Here is a 19,990-nt window from a genome sequence, read left to right as displayed (position 1 = left end):
TATATGTATATCTCAAGGTCGATGGAAGAATAAATGGGTATATAAGTGTCTAAATGGATGATTTGTTTTTGAAAAATTGATTGTGTAACTGACTGATTAAGTGTATCATAGTGAATACATGGCTTAGTGAGTAATGTTTAAATATGTAAATATCTGTATCAGTCTCTCACTTTGTGTATAAGTGCCTGCATAGGTTGGTGAGTAGCTACATGGGTGTCTATATAGGTTATTAGTTGGTTTTTTGAGTATCAGTCTGAGTGTCTGCATGGTTCGGTGGGGGGTATTACGTAGTGCATAGGTGCATGAATGAGTGACTCACTGTTTGTATGTGTTGAAGACAGCATGTGTGCAGGACTGTATGGGTGGATGAGTGTGTGTATGGGTGTGTTAGTGAGTGAATGACTGTCTCAATAGTGTCTTTATGAGTAACTACATATGTTTTAAAGTAGTATATGTGACTATTGGTGTATATAAGTGAGTATATGTGAGAGTGAGAGATTGAAAGAGTTCCTGTATGAATAAGTATGTGTTTATATCAGTGATTGTTTAAAAGACTAAGTATGTGTAAGTTTCTGTAGAAGTAAGTGTGGTGGTGTGTGTATAACTGTACATGCAAGTAAATGTATGTTTGATTCTTTATTAGCATGAGTGACTATGTGTGTGAGTAACTCTATGGATGAGTGGCATTGTGTAACAGGATGTATAGGTGTATGAGTACATATGATGAGTGAGTACATGTATGAGTGACTGTATAGGACTGTTGGTGAATGAGTGGATGTGTATGTGGATCTGAAGAGGTTGTTGTAACTGGTATTGGTATGTCCATTGTTTTGAAAAGTTTAGTCTCTATTTTTGAATGTGTGTATCAAAGGTTATATTAGGGTGAGAGGAGGTCTGCCACTCTATCACAAGGATGATGTCATCAGTGATGTCATCAGTGATGTCATTTGAGATGTCATCAGTGATGTCACGAGTGATGTCACTGACCATGTCATGAGTGATGTAATATGTGACGTCATCAGCAGTGCATTGCGGGCGCGCGAGTTATAGTTAGCTGAATTAACTATAACGGGGGAATTTCAATGGTTTTGTACAAGTGAAAAGTCCAGCTAACTATAACACCCCTGAAACCTATGGTTTTTCAGTGAATTTCTGAGGTTTTTTAAATGCTAATTCCTAACTATAACGTGCCTGAAACCTATGGTTTTTTCTGTGAATTTCAAAGGTTTTTTAAATGCTAATTTCTAACTATGCCTACAGAGATAGGACATGTGAAGAAAGAAGAAAAAATGAACAGAAAGAAAAAAAAGAAGTGCAGAAAGAAGCAACAGAAGTCCTCAAAGACGAAGAAAAGTGCAGGAAGAAGGATAACGTGCAGAAAGAACAAAAAGAAGAGCAGAAAATCATCCTGTACCCTCAACTTTTTCAGACGGATACTGGTGGTAACTGAGTCTGACTAACCAGTCCTAGAGCCAGTGCTATGTTATAAGACACTTAGAATACAGTGAAAACACCTACATACACTAGGGAACATTATGCATTGGGGTCCCCCTGTGATTAGCATGACCTCCTCTGTAAGCCCCTAGTATATAATAGGGCAGGGGGATTAAAACTACCTCTTAAAACAGGCCACAGGGCGTTTTTGCACACGTTTACTCAGGCCCCGTCACCTCCCTTCACCACTGTGTAAACACGCCCTGTGTCTGTTTTTAGTTGGGAGATTAAGTTCATTTGAATCCTGAGGGTCCCTAGGGTCCAACTAGCCCACTAGGTACCTCCAGTAAGTGCCACAGAGCTGCGTTGCAGAGAGGTGTAAAAAGTGGCACAGCCTGGACCACCTCTCTGCAATGCAGCTCAGTGGCGCTTACTGGAAGCACTTGGTGGGCTAGTTAGCCCCCAGGGGCCATCAGTATTGAAGGAAAATTATATCCCCAATTTAAAACGTGCCATAGTGCGTGTTTGCACACGTCACCTCAGGCACCGTCCCCTCCCTTCACCACTGTGTAAACGCGCCCTGTGGCTATTCTAAGTTGAGAGATTAACACCCTTATGCATCAAGCCAAAATCCAGTCGGTAAAATACCGATTCCTTATTAGCTCCCGGTATTAAGTAAAAAATACCCAATCCCAATGCATCAACCCAAAAGCAGAAATCGGTATTTAAGGAATCCTTAAATAGCGATTCTTTAAATAGGGATTCCTTAAATACCGATTCCTTAAATAGCGATTGCATTTAAGGAATCCCAAAGTGAGATTCCTTAAATGCAATGCATCAAAGTTAAAAAATTAGCGATTTCGCTAATAAGGGGAGCAAATTACCATGAAGATGAACTGCATGGTAATTTGCAAAAACTTTGAAAAATGCACTTTTGTGCATTTTTCAAAGTGTCATGTTGCGCACACACATGCCCTTAGAGCATGTGTGTGTGCAACATATGTGCACATATCATTTTCAGGGGTGCAACAGGGTGTCCTTTTGACACCCTGGCACCCTTGAAAGTGCTCCAGCTATTAGCGATTCGGTAATACCGAATCGCTAATACAGAATGGCTTTACATTCATTCCTATGGGCCTCCAAGGCCATAGGAATGAATGGGTAGGTATTCCTTATTACCGATTCGGTATTACCGATTCGGTAATGAGGAATGTTAAGGAATCGCTATTTGAATAGAGATTCCTACATGCATAGCCTTTTGCTATTCCTTATTAGCGATTCCTTATTTTTCGCTAATAAGGAATCGCAAATGCTAATGTTGATGCATATGCCCCTTAGTCCCCTTGAATCCTAAGGGTCCCTAGGGTCAAACTAGACCACTAGGTACCTCCAGTAAGCGCCACAGAGCTGTGTTGCAGAGAGGTGTAAAAAGGGGCTTGGCCTCAGAACACCTGTCTGCAGCGCAGCTCCCTGGCGCATACTGGAGATGCCTGTTGGGCTAGTTGGACCTCAGGGACCCTCAGTATTGAAGAGGAATTAATTCCCCAACTTACAACTCGCCAGGGGGCACATTTGCAGAGTGCTGCAAGGAGGGGGCGTGGCCTCCGGCATGATGCCAGTCTTTTATTTATTTTAATTTTTTAAGAAGGGGGGCTGTGTGGTTCCCCTTCTTATTCTAATTTATTGGCACTGATGACCCCATCCCCCAGGGCCTGTCTCCTAATTATATTTTTTTGAACCCAATCCCCAGGGCCGGCCACTGTTTTTTATTATTTTAAAAAAATATATATTTATAGACACACCTAGGACATGTTGGACAAACCGTACGTACCTATCACCATGACGATTTGCGTGATATTCATTAAAAGGCGACTATGCATACAATGAATCCACGTGGAATGTATTTACACCACTAGTGAAGCTCTGACATGTCTGATGCCCTACCGTGCCTAATCCCGGTAGACACCCTTGTCGTTTATTTATACAAACATGGGTAGCTATTGACGGGCACATTTAATACACATGCACACCAAGCCAGTCAAAGGGAATTCGACAAAAATTTGACCAAAACTATGCAAGAAACCCCCCTCACGGTTAATAAAACACACATCCACTGCCGGATGTGTAATACTTTTTATTTTACTTTCTGGAAAGGGGACGAACATCACTTGAGAGTCACAGCGCGCTCCTGGCAGAGCCCAATGCTGTGTTACACCCACCATTGCCTGCTGAGTGCCACACACCTCTGTGTTGTATTCCACTAGCTAGTGCATATGCTATGACACTCTCTAGCCCATGTGCACTGTAACTCCACCCCGTGAATATGTCCTGCCACACTTGTCTTCACACGGGTTATATTGCCCCATCTAACGTGCCTTCCTCGATGCCTATGTTATAACGCACAGTGCTATGCCATACATATTACAATCTGGGATCCATATCTTTGTCACAGTGCATATGCAACTTTACACTCCCCAGCACATATTTTATATTACAACTTTAGAGACTAGTTAGGTTACACAACACTGCCCTGTGCATATTACACTCCAAGGCGCATATCGCATAGCACGCACTAGTGCCTGTGCTATCTCGCGCTCTCCAATGAATCTGTCATTGCGCACAATGTATTGCATATTATATTTCACGCCCGGTTCATCTTATATCACACTTTTTGGTGCATAGTTTATACCATACACTATATCTAGTTTTCATTTTTAATTGTGCTCTCAGGACTATGTTCTATATAACACTGTGTTCACCTACACTTTTCACGGGCATTACATTTTGCGATAGGGGGTGGAGGGTCAGGGGGTGTTTCTGCCAAGTGAGCCCGGAGTCACAGTCACAAACGTCCTCTTCTTCCTGAATAAAAGTGAGATTATGCTGCATACTTGTTCATATTTTAAGTAGTTCGCACAGACACACGTTTTAAAAACAATAAAGTTCCTAATACTCGCCTTCTCTGAACAGTTAGCTTGCTGCCCCATCCCCCTCCTCCCTATCCTCTGTTGTGTGAATCCATGGACTAGCCTCCTCCCTCCTGCCATGCATGGTCTGATGTGCTGCCACTGCCCTCAATTTAGTATGATGTACCAGTCCACTCCTCCTGCCCTCCATTGCCCAATTCTATGCCCCATCATTGACCTCCTGCGTAAGCTCTGTGCTTAGCTTGCTGCCCCTATTCTCCTTCCCCCTGCCCTCCGATGTCTTTGTTCATGCCCCTGCTCCATCCTTTTTACCCACCATGTTCCATGGACCTGCCACTCCTATCTACTCTAAGTGTTCTGTTGAGCTGCCACTCCCCTCCCACCTGCCTAGCATTGTCAGATGACTGTAACCTGTCCCTGCCACCTCCACCCTGCCTGTCCACATGCCATGCCCCTATCCTCTTCCTCCTGTCCTACATGGTCCATTGTACTGCCACACCCTTCTGCCCTCCCTGGTCTGTTGTGCTGCAACTGCTCCTCCTGCCTGCCCCGTGCGGTCTGTTGTGAGGCCCCTTCCCCTGAACTTTCTTGTCTGTGCACAGGTCCTGACCCTCCCTTCTATCCTCCATCGTCCTTTGTGCATGCCCCTGCACCCTCCTTCTTGCCCATCATAGCCATTGTGCTGCCACTAACCCTCCCACTTGCCATGCATGGTCTTCTGTGCTGCCATGGCCCCTCCCACCTTCCCTATGTGGTCAGTTAGCTGCCCCTGAACCCCTCCCACCTTCCCTCCATGGTCTGTGTGTATGCCATCACAGTCTCACTGTTGCTCTTCATGGTGTGTCTTGCTTCTAGTGCCCATCCTGCCTGACCTCCATGGCTATCTTGCTGCTCCTGCCCTGCCCCCTTGCCCCCAGCCCTCTGTTTACATGTGCAGACCCCTACTCCCTCCCTCCTGGCTTGTCTGTTTCATTGTAATGCCCCTGATCTGTCCCTCCTGCCCTTTATGGTCTGTTATGCTGCAGCTTTCTCTCCTGTCTGTCCATTATGGTCAGCTAGCTACCATTGCCTCTTGCCCCTCTGTTCTCTGTTGTCCATGTGCATGGTCCTGTCCCCTCCCTCTTGCTTTCTATGGATTGTTGTGCTGCACTCCCGTCCCGCATGCCCTGTGTGGTGTATTGTGCTGCTGCAAACCCTGATGCCTGCCCTGCAGGGTCAGTTTGGTGCACCTCTCCATGTCCCTCCTGTCCTCTGTTATCCAAGTCCATGTCCCTACCCCATTTCCTTCCATGATCCAATGTACCATACTTGCGAACATTTTGAACTTGGTAAGAGGGAGATTTTGAAAAAAAACTGGGGTATTGATTTTCCCCTTTGAGTTACATTGAAAAAGAGGAGATTGTAGACAGGAGACAGATCAAATAAAGCCCATTTGAGCTTAAAAACATTGGACGTTTCCTGGCTGAATCGGGTCTGTTGGCATGTATGGTTGTACTACCATTGCCTCTTCCTTCTGCCCACAATGGTCTATTACATTGCCACAGCCTCTCTTGCAAGTCCTGTATTGTTGGTTTGTTGCCCCTGCCCCCCTTTCCACTGCCCTCCATAGTCTGTTGTGCTGCCACGGCCCTTCCTGCCTGCTCAGTGTGGTTAAATTGTTGCCTTTGCACCCTCTTACCTGCCTTCAATTTTCAGAGTCTCCTGCCTCTCAACAGTATCCTAATGAACAACTAGATTGCTAACATTCTATATTTATTACAAAAGTGTGGAACGCCAGACGTCATCTTGATGTAATCAAAACTGTAATACCTAGAGCATTTTCTTTAGATATTACATATATGAGAGGGTCTTATTGGCATCAAAATTATGGTTAGTGCTCTAAAAGACTAAAATAAGGACATATTTTCTGAGTTTATAAATAGCGACAAAGCACTTTTAAATTACTTGTTACCTTTATGTTTTTTTATCCAGTTGACCACTTGATTAAATGTTGCACTTAGGGGAGAGGATGTGGTGTTACTTCCAGAACTGCAGACTTTGCAACTGGGGAACCAGGTTGGAGTTTCTGCTTCAGCTCGACATTCTGTGATTCTGGTCAAATCACTTAGTCTCCCCATGTCTACAACCAAAATGAATTTGTTCTTGTGTGATGTAACCAATGCTCATGTAAAGCACTCCAATACCTGACAAGTCTGCACTATATAACACTGCAAAAACACAAAATAATAAGTGTTTTGTACACTTCTGTCATTGGGCTATATTTGGGCTACATCTGGGTGATTTTGGGCTACATTTGGGCTCTTTTGTCTCCGGTGGCCATCTTGGGGGATTTATTTGTTATGAAGTTTCCTAATTTCCTCATGTACTGCAGTCTCCTCAGTAGGAAATGCTTTCAGTTTTTTACTTTGATTCCATTATGAAGGTATTCAGATATGTCACACATTTGCCATAAATTCTGAATGTTAGCACTCTAGTTGCTCATTAGATCACTGTAGTAAAACTGCTGTTCACCATGGAAGTCTGCTCCTGGTATTAAAAGTGCATGTTTCAGTCTGCATGTCAGAATTTTTTTAATGAAATAGAAGAGGATTTGAGAAGTCACTCAAAATGTGCCCTCATTTTCTTTCTTCAGCATTAATCATAATTTCTATGGCAAAATGAACCCCCTCATTGTGTTCCTTTTTAAATTAAATGTTTTAAGTGTTACCTGTTTATTCCAATCAAGATGGCTTCAGGTGTGCCATACTTTTGTCATAATGAAAACAGTAAGCGCTCTAGTTACTTTTAAGAACACTCTGGGACATTCTGTCATTGGGCTATACTTGGGCTACATCTGGGTGATATTTGGGCTACATTTGGGCTCTTTTGTCTCTGGTGGCCATCTTGGGAGACTTATTTGTTATGAAGTTTCCTAATTTCCTCATTTACTGCAGTCTTCTCAGTAGGAAATACTTTCAGTTTTTTACTTTGATTCCATCAAGAAGGCATTCAGATGTGTCACACATTTGCCAAAAATTCAGAATGTTAGCACTCTTTTTGCTCATTAGATCACTATAGTCAAGCTACTGCTCACCAGGGAAAACTGATGCTGGTATTGAAAGTGCATGTTTCAGTCTGCATGTCAGAATTTTTTTAATGAAATAGAAGAGGATTTGAGAAGTCACTCAAAATGTGCCCTAATATTTCTTTCTGCAGCACTAATCCTACTTTTTATGGAAAAATGAACCCCCTCATTTTGTTCCTTTTTAAATTAAATGTTTTAAGAGTTGCCACTTTAATCCAAGCAAGATGGCTTCAGGTGTGCCATACGTTTATCATAAGTAGGACTGTTAGCGCTCTAGTCGTTCTTTGGAACACTCTGGGAAGCTGCAGTAGAACACAAAGGAATCAACTGACAGTCTCTGCCCTTGTTGGATGTACATGTTTTACTGAGAATGTCAGACTTCATTCTTTCTCACATGACTGAGAAAGATAATGTGAATTTACAGAAAATAAGCTCTCAGTTTAGCTTATAGATCACCTTCCAAACCTCTGTGGGAAAAGCATGAGAAAATATTTTTCTCTCAATCATGATATCCCAGCAGAAGGCTTTTTCACATGGTGAAATCACCTTAGAACATACCACAATTCTGAAAATGAGTATGGTACCATCAACAAATGATTTATAATGTAACTAAAGTCTTAAAACCTTCTATTAACTGCAATGCTTTTTAATGAGGTGCTATCATGTATATTGGTCCCAAGATGGCTGCCAACACTTCTTGGATGAAGTGCTGACAGCCAATCAGATCTCAGGATGAGATGTGTGGTTAGGCTCCGCCCACATATATGTATGATTTTACTTTTGATTTTCTCAGGAACTACTAAACAGATTGACACCAGAACTGCAAAAGGCACATCCCTGACCTGAGGACTACCTCTCTGCCAAATTTCAAGTAATTCTGTTCAGCCGTTCGGGCTGTACCTTGGACTAAAGGTCCCTATGGAAAATTGAATGAGGAAAATGCGTTTTGGGACCCCCCTTTTTTCTCTGCCCCCGCTAGACGAATCAACCCAAGACTTTCAGGGTAGGAGCGGAGCGGAGCGCCCCACCTATTTTGAAAATTTCGCGAGGATTCGTCAACCGGCGCCAAAGTTATTCCAAATAGAATGTTGTGGATTTCCTAGGGAAACACGGTCCTAACTATAACTATCTACTGGCGACCGCCAGTAGATAATATATATTCACTGAAAAAACCATAGGTTTCAGGCACGCTATAGTTAGGAATTAGCATTTAAAAAACCTTAGAAATTCACTGACGAAACCATAGGTTTCAGGGACGTTATAGTTAGCTGGACTTTTCACTTGGACAAAACCATTGAAATTCCCCCGTTATAGTTAGTTCAGCTAACTATAATTTGCGCTCCTGCAATGCACTGCTGATGGCGTCACATATTACATCACTCATGACATGGTCAGTGACATCACTGATGACATCACTGATGACATCTCAAATGACATCACATTTCTAATTTATTGGCCCTGGGGACCCCATCCCCCGGTGCCGGCCTTTGTTTTTTAATATTTTTTTTCAAAATATATTTATAGAAACACCTAGGACATGCTGGACAAACCGTATGTACCTATCACCATGACGATTTGCGTGAAATTCATACAATGAATCCACATGGAATGTATTTACACCGCTACTGAAGCTCTGACGTGTCTGACGCCCTACCGTGCCTAATCCCGGCACCCCCGCCGGTGGGTACTCTCCAAGTAGACACCCGTGTCATTTATTTATACAAACATGGGTAGCTATTGACGGGCACATTTAATGCACACGCACACCAAGCCATTCAAAGGGGATTCGACAAAAATTCGACCAAACTATACAAGAAACCACCCTCACGGTTAATAAAACACACATCCAACCCCGAATGTGTAATACTTTTTATTTTACTCTCTGGAAAGAAGACAAACCTCACTTGAGAGTCACAGCATGCTCCTGGCTGAGCCCAATGCTGTGTTACACCCACCAGTGCCCGCCGAGTGCCACACACCTATGTGTTGTATTCCACCAGCTAGTGCATATGCTATGACACTCTCTAGCCCATATGCACTGTAACACCACCCCGTGAATATGTCATGCCACACTTGCCTTTGCACGGGTTATATTGCCCCATCTAACGTGCCTTCCTCGATGCCTATGTTATAACGCACAGGGCTATGCCATACATATTACAATCTGGGATCCATATCTTTGTCACAGTGCATATGCAACGTTACACTCCCCAGCACATATTTTATATTACAACTTTAGAGACTAGTTAGTTTACACAACACTGCCCTGTGCATATTACACTCCAAGGCGCATATCGCATAGCACGCTCTAATGCCTGTGCTATCTCACGCTCTCCAATGAATCTGTCATTGCACACAATGTATTGCATATTATATTTCACACCCCGGTTCATCTTATATCACACTTTTTGGTGCATAGTTTATACCATATACTATATCTAGTTTTCATTTTCAATCGTGCTCTCAGGACTATGTTCTATATAACACTGCGTCCACCTACCCGTTTCACGGGCATTACATTTTGTGATGGGGGGTGGAGGGTCAGGGGGTGGTTATGCCAAGTGAGCCCGGAGTCACAGTCACAAACGACACATATTTTAAAAACAATAAAGTTCCTAATATCCACCTTCTCTGGACAGTTAGGTTGCTGCCCCATCCACCTCCTCCCTATCCTCTGTTGTCTGAATCCATGGACTAGCCTCCTCCCTCCTGCCATGCATGGTCTGATGTGCTGCCACTGTCCTCCATTTAGCATGATGTACCAGTCCACTCCCCCTGCCCTCCATTGCCCAATTCTATGGCCCATCATTGACCTCCTGCTTAGCCTCTGTGCTTAGCTTGCTGCCCCTATTCTCCTTCCCCCTGCCCTCTGATGTCTTTGTGCATGCCCCTGCTCCATCCTTTTTGCCCACCATGTTCCATGGACCTGCCATTCCTATCTACTCTGAATGTTTTGTTGAGCTGCCACTCCCCTCCCACCTGCCTAGCATTGTCAGATGACTGTAACCTGTCCCTGCCACCTCCAGTCTGCCTGTCCACATGCCATGCCCCATCCCCTTCCTCCTGTCCCCCATGGTCCATTTTACTGCCACACCCTTCTGCCCTCCCTGGGCTGTTGTGCTGCAACTGCTCCTCCTGCCTGCCCCGCGCGGTCTGTTGTGAGACCCCTTCTCCTGAACTCTCTTGTCTGTGCCCAGGTCCTGACCCTCCCTTCTATCCTCCCTGGTCCTTTGTGCATGCTCCTGCACCGTCCTTCTTGCCCATCATAGCCATTGTGCTGCCACTAACCCTCCCGCTTGCCATGCATGGTCTTCTGTGCTGCCATGGCCCCTCCCACCTTCCCAGTGTGGTCAGCTAGCTGCCCCTGACCCCCTCCCACCTTCCCTCCATGGTCTATGTGTATGCCATCATCGTCTCACTGTTGCTCTCCATGGTGTGTCTTGTTTCTAGTGCCCATCCTGCCTGACCTCCATGGTCATCTTGCTGCTCCTGCCCTGCCCCCTTGCCCCCAGCCCTCTGTTTCCATGTGAAGACCCCTATTCCTTCCCTCCTGGCTTGTCTGTTCCATTGCAATGCCCCTGATCCGTCCCTCCTGCCCTTTATGGTCTGTTATGCTGCAGCTTTCTCTCCTGTCTGTCCATTATGGTCAGCTAGCTACCATTGCCTCTTGCCCCTCTGTTCTCTGTTGTCCATGTGCATGGTCCTGTTCCTCCCTATTGCTTTCTATGGATTGTTGTGCTGCACTCCCGTCCCGCATACCCTGTGTGGTGTATTGTGCTGCTGCAAACCCTGATGCCTGCCCTGCAGGGTCAGTTTGGTGCACCTCTCCATGTCCCTCCTGTCCTCTGTTATCCAAGTCCATGTCCCTACCCCATTTCCTTCCATGATCCAATGTACCATACTTGAGAACATTTTGAACTTGGTAAGAGGGAGATTTTGAAAAAAAACTGGGGTATTTATTTTCCCCTTTGAGTTACATTGAAAAAGAGGAGATTGTAGACAGGAGACAGATCAAATAAAGCCCATTTGAGCTTAAAAACATTGGACGTTTCCTGGCTGAATCGGGTCTGTTGGCATGTATGGTTGTACTACCATTGCCTCTTCCTTCTGCCCACAATGGTCTATTACATTGCCACAGCCTCTCTTGCAAGTCCTGTATTGTTGGTTTGTTGCCCCTGCCCCCCTTTCCACTGCCCTCCATAGTCTGTTGTGCTGCCACGGCCCTTCCTGCCTGCTCAGTGTGGTTAAATTGTTGCCTTTGCACACTCCTACCTGCCTTCAATTTTCAGAGTCCGTGCCCCTGGCCTCTGCCTCTCAACAGTATCCTAATGAACAACTAGATTGCTAACATTCTATATTTATTACAAAAGTGTGGAACGCCTGACGTCATCTTGATGTAATCAAAACTGTAATACCTAGAGCATTTCCTTTAGAAATTACATATATGAGAAGGTCTTATTGGCATCAAAATTATGGTTAGTGCTCTAAAAGACTAAAATAAGGACATATTTTCTGAGTTTTAAAATAGTGACAAATTATTTGTTATCTTTATGTTTTGTTATCCAGTTGACCACTTGATTAAATGTTGCACTTAGGGGAGAGGATGTGGTGTTACTTCCAGAACTGCAGACTTTGCAACTGGGGAACCAGGTTGGAGTTTCTGCTTCAGCTCGAAATTCTGTGATTCTGGTCAAATCACTTAGTCTCCCCATGTCTACAACCAAAATGAATTTGTTCTTGTGTGATGTAACCAATGCTCATGTAAAGCACTCCAATACCTGACAAGTCTGCACTATATAACACTGCAAAAACACAAAATAATAAGTGTTTTGCACACTTCTGTCATTGGGCTATATTTGAGCTACATCTGGGTGATTTTGGGCTACATTTGGGCTCTTTTGTCTCCGGTGGCCATCTTGGGAGATTTATTTGTTATGAAGTTTCCTAATTTCCTCATGTACTGCAGTCTCCTCAGTAGGAAATGCTTTCAGTTTTTTACTTTGATTCCATCATGAAGGTATTCAGATATGGCACACATTTGCCATAAATTCTGAATGTTAGCACTCTAGTTGCTCATTAGATCACTGTAGTACAACTACTGTTCACCATGGAAGTCTGCTCCTGGTATTAAAAGTGCATGTTTCAGTCTGCATGTCAGAATTTTTTAATGAAATAGAAGAGGATTTGAGAAGTCACTCAAAATGTGCCCTCATTTTCTTTCTTCAGCAATAATCATAATTTCTATGGCAAAATGAACCCCCTCATTGTGTTCCTTTTTAAATTAAATGTTTTAAGTGTTACCAGTTTATTCCAATCAAGATGGCTTCAGGTGTGCCATACTTTTGTCATAATGAAGACAGTAAGCGCTCTAGTTGTTTTTAAGAACACTCTGGGACATTCTGTCATTGGGCTATACTTGGGCTACATCTGGGTGATATTTGGGCTACATTTGGGCTCTTTTGTCTCTGGTGGCCATCTTGGGAGACTTATTTGTTATGAAGTTTCCTAATTTCCTCATTTACTGCAGTCTCCTCAGTAGGAAATACTTTCAGTTATTTACTTTGATTCCATCAAGAAGGCATTCAGATGTGTCACACATTTGCCATAAATTCAGAATGTTAGCACTCTTTTTGCTCATTAGATCACTGTAGTAAAGCTACTGCTCACCAGGGAAAACTGCTGCTGGTATTGAAAGTGCATGTTTCAATCTGCATGTCAGAATTTTTTAATGAAATAGAAGAGGATTTGAGAAGTCACTCAAAATGTGCCCTAATTTTTCTTTCTGTAGCACTAATCATACTTTTTATGGAAAAATGAACCCCCTCATTTTGTTCCTTTTTAAATTAAATGTTTTAAGAGTTACCACTTTAATCCAAGCAAGATGGCTTCAGGTGTGCCATACGTTTATCATAAGTAGGACTGTTAGCGCTCTAGTTGTTCTTTGGAACACTCTGGGAAGCTGCAGTAGAACACAAAGGAATCAACTGACAGTCTCTGCCCTTGTTGGATGTACATGTTTTACTGAGAATGTCAGACATCATTCTCACATGACTGAGAAAGATAATGTGAATTTACAGAAAATAAGCTCTCAGTTTAGCTTATAGATCACCTTCCAAACCTCTGTGGGAAAAGCATGAGAAAATATTTTTCTCTCAATCATGATATCCCAGCAGAAGGCTTTTTCACATGGTGAAATCACCTTAGAACATACCAAAATTCCTAAAATGAGTATGGTACCATCAACAAATGATTTATAATGTAACTAAAGTCTTAAAACCTTCTATTAACTGCAATGCTTTTTAATGAGGTGCTATCATGTATATTGGTCCCAAGATGGCTGCCAACACTTCTTGGATGAAGTGCTGACAGCCAATCAGATCTCAGGATGAGATGTGTGGTTAGGCTCTGCCCACATATATATATGATTTTACTTTTGATTTTCTCAGGAACTACTAAACAGATTGACTCCATATATGCAAAAGGCACATCCCTGAGCTGAGGACTACCTCTCTGCCAAATTTCAAGTGATTCTGTTCAGCCATTCGGGCTGTACCTTGGACTAATGGTCCCTATGGAAAATTGCATGGGGAAACGCGTTTTGGGACCCCCCTTTTTTTCTCAGCCCCCGCTTGACGAATCCCCCCGAGAGCTACAGGGTAGGAGCGGAGCGGAGCGCCCCACCTACTTTGAAAATTTCGCGAGGATTCGTCAACCGGCGCCAAAGTTATTCCAAATAGAATGTTGCGGATTTCCTATGGAAACACGGTCCTAACTATAACTATCTACTGGCGACCGCCAGTAGATAATATATATATATATATACATATAATGAAGGAATATCAATAAAAATTTCAAACTGTGTTATGTACCTTTATTATTATTAGGTATACCTAAATATTATTATTGTATGTGAAAATTGCTAAACCGGCTCCCATGTGAACAATTTTTGGGATAATTTTGGAGACTTAGGTTAAATTTACTGTTCCCAAACTAAACTATTTTGTGGAGTGTGTTTGACACTAAAGGGGTTACATTTACTATTACCAGTCCAATCTAATCACTTTTGGGGAAGTATTGGACATTACTATAGTATTGGAGGTCACTTTTAATTAATTATTCAACACATTCTTTATTATAAAAAAATAAAAAATAAAAATAAAACTATATATAATGAAATTAATAAAATCAAAACATTATTTAAAATTATACATGAAATAATGCACATAAATATAAGATATAAGCATTTAAAGTTATGCTCATAAATATATAAATTATATTTACAATTACCTATTTTATAACAATTTAAAACATAATATATATTATTGCTAATAATATATTTAAATTATGCTGCATACAAAATATTAATAGTATATATTTTTTACATTAATTATTAATTTTAAAAATTGCATTTATCAATTACGTTTTTTACATAATAAAAATAACAAAATTAAACAAATCACGACATTAAACAATAAAAAGTTAAATATTTAAATTTGCAAACTACATTTTTTGAATTTTTTTATGTATAAATTATCTGCAACATATCTAAAACAATTTATATTACATACACACAAATGTACATTTATTCTTAAAATAACTTACAAAATTACATAAAGGGGTTCATTACAATGTAGGGCCGAAAGCCTCCGCCCGACACTGTCTCCGATTCGGGGCTGACTGCTGTATTATGATGCAACAGAACATTGCTCAGTCGGATTCTCATTGTTTCCTATGGGAGCTCGGCTGTAACACAGGCTCCTATAGGGAAATGGGATGTGTGTGTAAAACCATGCAACCTGTCACAGGCACCCCCATGGTGCCTTCCACACAGTGCAGGGTTTTACAGGGGGGTACCACCAACTATAGGCCACGGAGGACAGGGGACCCAGCCAGGGGCCCTCAAAGTCACTTTCCGACAGCCTTTCTGTGTTGGAAAGGCCGGCGCGGAAAGGCTGTTGGAAACTGACATCGCAATCCTGATGTTGGAAACTCCGTCCATAGGGGATTGCGGTGTGGTTCCAACCATCAGGAATACTCCGCAAAACGGTCAGAACCGAGTTAAAATGACCGGCCGGTTTACGTTTTGACCGCGAACATCACAATCGGGTGGACTGTAAACCTACTGAGTCCATCAGAAGGGCTCTGACACAGTCGGGAAGATTCCAGCTGTTAGGCGGAAGCTTTCTGCCCAACATCGTCATGAGACCAAAAATGTACAATTTGAATTTGAAACATGTTATTTCAATATTTAAAAAATAAAATTGCATATCTATCAAAAATTTACAAAATTAAATTAATATCTAAAAATTGTAACAATCTCCCCACCCTTATTGCCAAACAATGCAGCATCCTGCTCCTATAACATAATTATATAAATATTAATTATACACATTAATACAATTTTTAATACAAATGCAATTTTAGACAAATAACTAAAATAATTTACAAAACATGCTAACACAAAACAACTAAAATAAATCACACTACAAAAAATACTTATAAAATAACCTATAAAAAGAATGTTGTGTACAACGATAATTTCTCTAACAATATTTTTTCCAGCTGTAAAACAGCACTTAAAATGATATTCCTGTTGACAATATTTTTGACATCTCGATACTCTTGACACGATATTTCTGCATCAAATTATTTTTTATTTGATATTTTGTCCAAACATCACTCAGCCACAGGCTAAACTCTTGCAGAAATGGCGATGGCACAATGGCCCAATCTAGAGTGTCTGGTTCTCAAATGTATCTTGTAGAATTTAGCCTGGAAAGACTGTGACAGAATCTCATCAAGGGTAAGGGCCTTATTATGACTTTGGCGATGTTGGAGCGGGCCGCCACGCCCTTGTCCCGCTCCAAGACCGGCAAAGCCATAAGAAACCGCCCACCAGATTATTACTTTTTTTAGTCTCTGGCGGGTGGTTCTTTGGCGGTACCACAGCGGTGAATATGAAAAAGGCACCGCAATGGGAGCATCAAAGGCAGTTCCTTCAGGGCATGACTATGAAGTCCATGCCCTGCAGGAACAGGGGTGCATGTATACAGGGGGCGCAACATGTGCCCCCATGCATGCACCTCATGGCCCGGGCTCACCGCCATGAAAACAGTGGCTTTGATTTGAGGAACCCAGTAATATGCTTGGAGGTGCTGCAGTGGCACCACCAGCACATTACCAACCTCACACTGCTGCAAGACCACCAGGGATTGCGGATCCCTTGTGGCAGCAGTGGTTCTGTGAAGGTCCAACCACCATAGTTGGAATATGGCAGTGGACTGACAGTCTGGCAGTCCACTGACTGCTAGTCTGGTGTCCCTAAAATAAAGAGAACCCCCCTCCCTGCATATTAGGAGACAAGATGTGACCATGTGCAACCAAAGTAGGGGTACATTCCCAGTGCCCACAGGTCTTGGCAATAAGTCCATTATGCACCTCACCTATTGGTGATACTGCCACCAGTTTCTTCTCCACCAAAATAACGATTGGTGATTGAGACAGACACTTTTTAATGGTGAACACCTGGCACTATCATAGATAACTCAAAGTGGGGTAGATTTCAACAGGCTAACTCTGTCCTAACGTTGAATGATAATTCTGCAAGCAAACACAGGGTAAACACATGTACACCTACATGCTGATACTAATTGGAAACACATGCACATACTAAACATTTTTGTACAATTCACAAATTTCAGCAACATAATGCTAAGGGAGTATTACATTACGATGAAATGCATCAATAGGTTACTATGCACTTTTACAACAGGGGCTTACTACAATGCCAAGATCGTGCATTGCAGTGTACCTACTTTGAAGTGCCTAAGTACAGATTAAGTAACTAACATCTGGACCACATTTGCATGTAATCAGAATCATCAGTAAAATGCAAAAGCGATGCATGCATCTTTTGTGCAATTCAGCGCCTGTGTAGGATGCAATCAACATCCGGCCATCAGCATCTACTCACTGACTAATAATCACATAACCACAGATAACACTACCACACAGGCTGCTGCACCTATATTCTCCTATTTTTATCCCCTGCCATATGTCCTTTGGGGACTTTGTGCAACCCGTTCACACATACCGTCTGAGCTGTAATAGAGTGCAGTTTATATTATAGGGTTTCCTATGGGCTGTTTAGAGCTAGCAGTGGCAGATCTGGCAATGGCACTGTGAAAGCATCAGCAGTAGGAATGGAGAGCTGTGAAGCTCAACTCTAACGTGCCAGTATAGTAACCAATGCCTTATGGTTCTGTGATAACAGATGGCTCCAAGTTGTTTGTTTACTATATATTTCTAGACAGTTTGGAATCCTAGAACAGTTAGTTATACAGAAATCCTAGAACAGTTAGTTATATCTGTAATACGCAGTCATGTACCTCTGGCTGCTCTGAAACATCCATCAAAGCCCTTCCACTCACATATATTTACCCGGGTCCACCTTCAGTAGGCTGTGAAGCTCTTGGGAGGGGCTGGGTGACTGGTCCAGGAAGGGCCGAGGTGGGTTTCCCTCCCCATCGATTCAATGAAACCCAAGTTAATACTCAATTTTGCCCACCCACTCTTGAAACTTTCCATCATTTCAACAGCTATAGTGTTTTAGATCAGGTGGACTGACGCTTGGACCCCAGTGTTTCTACCACCTTGACTGGGGCCCAGAATGGGTTATATAACAATAAGGTAGCCAGGGGGCTCAACCATCTCAGGTTTGATCCATCTTCCCCCCTGTTCACACCTAACTCCAAGGTAGCTAAATCTACGGGATGTTTTACTACACCTTTGGAAGATCTTCCCGTTCTGCCACTGCTGGGGGGGTTGGAACATGAATATGTCTGGGTAAATTTAGACAGGAAATGTACCCTCCCAAGTGCCTTTTCTACTAAACAAGGGCCCAAGACCGATATCAACTTTATTTCTTGGAACGTAGCGGGCTTAAAGAACAAACAGATCTGCGAAGAGTGGGGTAATTTTATGGACACCTTCGATATCTGTCTATTGCAAGAGACCTGGGCTTTGGAAAATCACCAACGGGAGGGGTTTGCTTCTTTTGACATTCTTGCTCTATCTAGTGGTAAGGGGAGACCTTCTGGAGGTCTCAGCACATGGGTTGCAACTTACCTGGGTGCTACAGCCAGGCAACTACAAACGGGCTGTGACGACATCCTATGTGTTCTATTAGACCTGCCTGGGAATGAACATCTAGTTCTTTTGAATGTTTACTCAAGACCCTCCCCAGGTGGTAGAGAATCTAAGGTCATTTCAGCTTTGAATGATTTTATCCTGACCCTAGATCCTGAATATTCTGTCATAGTAGGTGGCGACTTTAATTGTCAATATGAGCCACTCAGTCTGATAGACCAAAATGACCCTGTGGCGGAAGATACACATTCGTATATCCCTGAGCCTATGATCCCTATGGTCAAAGCCTGGACCCCACTAGTGTTACAAATTCTCTCTCTTACCCTTTCCTTATCCCTGAGGGCTTGCAATGGCAGATTCAAATCTGATCAGCCCGGACAAACTACCTTCAATAGAGTTGGACAACTGTTGATCTTGGATTATATCCTGATCGATATAGCATCTTGGGACAAGGTGCTAGATTTTTGGGTTGTCGCCCGCAATGATAGCGACCACAACGCCCTTACTATGAAATTAAAATCAGGTAGCTGGGGTCTCTCAACTAATGGCACTGTGGCGCTTCCATCTCCGCAACCCTTAATTCTGCACAATAACAGACGTAGAGTTAGATGGTCCAGCATTCTTGTGTGCCCTGAGAAACTGGCAGAAACTTATAGATTGGCATTGCCCTGTCTTAATGAAATGGCCGGAGTTGTGTTAAATTGCTCTTCCACCGAGAGCATATCTAGTCCTGTCAACATCCATACCCAGCTATCCACTCAACTTTTGGATGTTTTCTCCCGGGCAGAGGCCCCCAAGACTCATGTGGCCAATAAACAATCTTGGTACACCCCCGAGTGTAGGAAATTAAAAGCTGAATTGATCTTGGCAATCAAAGCCAAGGATAAATTTAGGACTAAACTACTTCGAGCCCAGTACAAACAACTGATCCACAGGGCAAGGAAGTCTTGGGAAGCTGACAAATGGGAGGAGCTAAGAATAGCATTACAGAATAAGGATTTTAGGACCTTTTGGGCCATTGTTAGCAATGGCAAGAAAGATCCTAATACCATCACTGGCTCTAACATAGCTCCTGCAGTGTGGGAAGGACATTTTGGGGGTTTATATTCTGTAATGAACTGTGACCCACCCTTTTTAACTGATCCTCTCCCTAACATAGCTTGTTGTGCTGAGTATACCCAAACAATTAAGATCAAAGAGGTTGACAATGCCATCCACATGCTCATACCTAACAAAGCGCCGGGTTTGGACAAAATCCCAGGTGACCTTTTCAGGTCTGAACCCATGATATGGGCGCCATATTTATGTGTCATGTTCAATTCCATCTTACTCGGCGCAGAACCACCAGTAACCTGGCGAGGCGCTGAGATAGTGCCAATTCACAAAAAAGGCTGTCCTTTACAACCCTCGAATTATC

The sequence above is a fragment of the Triturus cristatus genome, chromosome 6 (genome assembly GCF_964204655.1).
Source record: "Triturus cristatus chromosome 6, aTriCri1.1, whole genome shotgun sequence".
NCBI lineage: Eukaryota > Metazoa > Chordata > Amphibia > Caudata > Salamandridae > Triturus > Triturus cristatus.
This window is presented reverse-complemented; position numbering follows the sequence as displayed.